Below are 5,183 nucleotides of genomic sequence, written 5' to 3'. Positions count from 1 at the left end.
GGGAGGGCGGGAGAGCCTAATCGAGGCTCCCTGGTGGAAGGCTGGTGCCACTGCACGAGTGAGTAATTACAGCCAGACACCGGGGAAAGGGGAACGCAGAGGGCCTCCCAGTGGCTGAAGAGGTAAATCCCAAAGCCTGCGCATCTCAAAAGCCGTCGCTCAGCCTCAGACGTGCTGAAGCGGGAAAGGCTGGGGGAAATTCCCCAACCCCTACACAACGATTTCACCAGCTCTAAATGTTCAAGAAATTCCCGGCCAGGGAATGTATTTTCCCTTTCAGACCTACCTTATATTCCCCTGAGAATATCATTTTCATTTTTCAATATGTTGTTAACGACACCACTAAGCACCCTAGCGAGAGCCGGGTAAGCCCTGAAGAAATGTTCATTAGAATAATGGGGAAGACTGTACCTATAGGGGGACCCCGGTGGCGCAGTGATTAAGCTCTCGGCTGTAAACTAAAATGTCGGCAGTTCGAATCCACCAGCCGCGCCTTGGAAACTCTATGGGGGCAGTTCTACTCTGTCCCATCAGGGGAGTGAGAGTCGAAATTGACTCCACGGCAACGGGATTTTTTGGTACATAATTGGGTGGGGGGGAGGGTGAGGAGAGGAGGGAAAAGGATATTGTTAGCTCCTTAAGGGCAGGCAGGTATATGTCTACCTGCCTGCCTGTTTGTGTGTCTCTGGATAAGTCAGTCTGGGTGACCATAAGCAAATCAGTAGGAGTCGATAAAATATTTTATGAAGGTGATGAAATTACCAGTACCAGTTCTAGAAAATTTTTTTAAAAAAGGGAGAGGGTGTTTTTATTTTAAAAGACAAGACTGCCTATGGCAAACCAAATGAAAATCTGAGGTATCCACCATTATCTGGTTTATGTACATAATGAGGAAAATCGATATGGAGCAGTCGGGTTTCTAAAAGTTTAATAACTCAGACAGAACCCTTAACTATCGTCCCTTCATCTTCAGTGATAATGACAAACTTTACAGAGGATTCTGTTTGTCATTATTAATTATACAGAATACATTAAAATGAACACAATGCAGTATTGGGGCAGTGAGGACCATAAACATTCTAGGTGTCCTAACTTGGAAGTCGTTTGAATTTGAAGTCTCAAGCAATGAAGCTTTATTAAAGTAACTCTGGCATTTCAGTAACATGGTCTTGCTTTAAACTGAACTATGGATAGAAATGAATGGGTAAAATCAAGCAGACACTTTAAGACTGAGTTTATTTACAATTTAGTTCCCTATAGACTGGTCTACTTTAGTCCATTTTCACAAATCCTGGAATGTTAGTTTGGAAACGGGGACAAGTACACTTTGACAGAATATAACTTTTTTTTCATTGAAACATAGCTCTCTCTGTCCCTTCCAGGGCTAAGCTCCTCATCCATCATACGGAGAAAGGAAGAAAAGTATCTTTGTTATTAGGTATGCAAAATTTGAATGGAGAACTCTCATTCAAGTTTCTTAAAACTATCATGTCATTAAAAAGTGAAGAAGTTTTGATAAATTTTATATTTGACCTTTTAAAAACTGTGTTTATTAGACAGTATATTCTATTCCTATGGGAATTTTACATGCAGCTACCATGCTTGATAAAAGGAAAACAAATGTTTCAATTTAAACCCTACTGTTCACTCTACAGCCTGCAGTAACATGGAGTCCTTGGTCAAATTAGCTACTCCTAAATGATAGAAACTTTAATTTCTATGCCGGACTTGTGCACACTTTAAAAATTATAAAGATATTTAATAAATGTTCATACTATATTCTCATGGTGTAGGACAATTCTTTGGAACGTCTTTTATACACACCCTTACACAACCATTTAATCTCAAATTGACATCATTAATCATCATTTTCATCTCCATTCACATCAGTTATTATTTATTAAACAATCACTGTTTCAGGCATAGCTTAGCATATATGATCTTCCTTAATCTACACATAAAGTCTGAGTGGTGCAAATGATCAACATGCTCTGCTGTTAACCAAAAGGCTGGAGGTTCAAAAGTCCACCCAGAGGGGCCTTGGAAGGCCTGGAGATCTACTTCTGAAAAATCAGTCATTGAAAACCCTAGGGAGCACAGTTCTACTCTGATACACATGAGGTTGCCATGAGTCAGAATAGACTTAGAAGTAACTGGTTTAATTCACAAACAATCCTGAGAGGTATTTTTTATTTTTAAATGAGAAAACTGAGGCTCATAGAAATTACTTGTTCCAGGTCATGTAGCTAGGAAGGAATAAACCAAGACTCACAACTGACTTCAAACCTATCCTCTCTTAACCACAAGGGTTGCTGCCTCAATTTATCTATTGTGGAAAGTAGGGAAGGCAGGCTATCCCAAAGTAGTTCGTGGGCTGCAATTACCCCACAATCAATCTGGACTCTAAGTAAGTTTGGTAATACTCCCAAGGACTGAGTAGATAGAACTACTCACCTGAATAAGGCTGAGAGCAAACAAGGTAGGAAATATGACTAATTAACATCCAATTGCTCTTTTATGGTATTGTCACCCTGCAATCCTGAAAATTCTGTATAGACTTATGGATTCTTTCAAATATTACTTCCCTTTTACTTGTCCATTTCTGTTTTCTGTATCATCTCTACTACCCATAGCTAGCTAACACTAAAGCTCCTAATACTGTAACAAATGTGCAGATCTAAAAAAAACTCAGACATATGAACACAAGCTCACAAATTATTTTAGTATATTGATTGAATGATACTGATGATCATAAAATAAAAAATATAGTAGGTAATAGTACCTGTAAAAATTGTCAATTTTCTTGTAAATTACTTGTTTTTGGTTCCCTAATGCATAATTCTCACTTCCTAATAGCCTCTTTGCCATTCTTTTGGTGTTATTATGAAACTAAAAGCCTCTAGTATTCTCCAGACACCCACTGAAGCAGCTTGCTCAGTTGCAATGACCTCAGACATGAGAAAAACTACCTATTGGCATTGTCTGGTCAACAGCCAGAATGTTGTTCGAACAGGTAAAGTGCTTCACACCAAAAAGATGCCTAACGTAGGAACTGAGTCAGCTGCCATCATTAGTCCCTGGAATCATTATTACCTTAATGTTATAAACTAAATGCATTAAAAACGATAAATAAAAAAATACTCTAGTTGGAACTCTTTCATTCTTGAGCTGTCTTAATCTTGTTTGTAGTGTTACATATGAGCGGTGCTGCTTTGAGGGTCATCACAGAGATACTTCAGAGTTAATTCTCTTTTGTTTTCTCTGGCCTTGCTTTTTACAAGTCATTCATACTCCTTCACCCTTCCAACTTGACTATCACTTCTCCTCTAGCTCTGCCTTGCTTCTTTCTGGACACCCACTTCATCCTCACCTTGCAACTCTGGCATCGCTTTTATTCTGTTAAGGATTCTTTCCATATGCCAGAGATATGTAAGAAGGGTAGAGATATGTGACTGAAATTTCTATTTCACACTTTTGATGCACTCCACACATTAAACTTCAGCATCTTACCACTCTGAGTTATTTTTTACCCAGTTTGTTTACAGTAATAGGGATAATTTCAAGAAATAAGTTGCAGAAAATATTACACTCACTCCTCACTTATCGACATGGATGGATTCCAAAGACCAGGTTGTTATGCAAAAGTCAGCATTATGTGAAACTGGAGAATGACCACATCAGATCATAAAACGGAGGATGACAATATCATTAACATCATTGCCAAATTATATCATTACAATAGTGCCAAACCACTAAGAATCATGGCCCAGCCAAGTTGACATATAACCTTAACCATCACAGCCAGAGTTACTCTTGCCTTGCACCTTGGCATTTGTTACTGCCAGATGTACATCGTTAGTGCACAAAATACTTGGATAGATTTTTTACTATTGTCATAAATGTGAAACGTAGGACAACGATAGTGAGGAGTAGGTGTAATTAAGTAATCTCCACGTTAAGGACTTAATAAATTATAGCTTTTTAAGTATTCAAATATACTGAGGTCCATGCCACGAACCACTTAACAGATGAAGCCAGGTTCAACCAACACTTCCAGTAAGACACAAGTATCTAAAATTCCACAGTAGAATAGGTCCTACTAGAACACCAGAAAGAACTAAAAATAAAGAACAGACAGGGTCCATTTGTTCACTCTGGAACTGTACATTTTACTTTATTCAGTGAAAACTTAGATGTGCAAAACCATGCAGATGCCAAAATATAATTTTAAAAGTATTTTTGGCTAAATTTGTCTTTGCAATATTCTGGTCCTAACATATATACTTTATGGGAAAAGTTAAAGATAAAAATAAATAAAATACACTTCAATCATTAACACCTAGATAAAATCGAATAGAAAAGAGTATTATAAAGCATGAAAATATATATCATGAAATTATTCGTGAATCCAGGGCTGAAAAACTCTGGAGGCCTAAAATCCATGTCTAAGGGAAACTTTAGAGAAAGAAAAAAGCACTCCTCTAGTTGGAATAGGTAAACTCAAGTCTGATTCCCAGGCAAGGGGACTGAAGTGAATAATATACTGAGGTTTCTTCTACTGCCCACTGACTTAGGTGAAAACCTGCAGACGTCGAGTCAACTGTGACCCACAGCAACCCTACAGGACAGAGCAGAACTACCCCATAGGGTTTCTAAGGAGTGGCTAGTGGATTCGAACTGCCGACCTTTTGATTAGCAGCCGAACGTTTAACCACCGTGCCACCAGGGCTGTGTTAAAATGTATTTAGTGAAGATCATTTAATACGGCAAATGGGTAATAAACAGATATGGGCAGAGATTAAAAGCAATGAATACATACAGATGTTAGACTAAATACATTTTAAAATACATTATATTTCTACTAAACTGACAGGACATGAGCGTCTCATTCACTTGATAGCCAGCTGTCATAAAGTCACTGTTACATAATTTTAAAATATATTTAATGACTTCATAATTAGTCAAATTATGTTTTCTATGTACATCTGATACAAGTTTTATTAAGTTGTAGAGTCCCATTTCACAGAAATTAAGATGAACATATGTTTTACACAAGACATTTTGCCATGAAGCTATACATACAATACATAAATACATGTCACATGATACAAGGTAACAAGAGTCATGATCTTCGTATTTACAGGTATTTATAAAATCTTCTCTGAAGGAAATGTGCTATAATT

The sequence above is a fragment of the Trichechus manatus genome, unplaced genomic scaffold (assembly GCF_000243295.1).
Source record: "Trichechus manatus latirostris isolate Lorelei unplaced genomic scaffold, TriManLat1.0 scaffold00141, whole genome shotgun sequence".
NCBI lineage: Eukaryota > Metazoa > Chordata > Mammalia > Sirenia > Trichechidae > Trichechus > Trichechus manatus.
The sequence above is the reverse complement of the archived record's forward strand: the minus strand, read 5'-3'. Positions refer to the sequence as shown.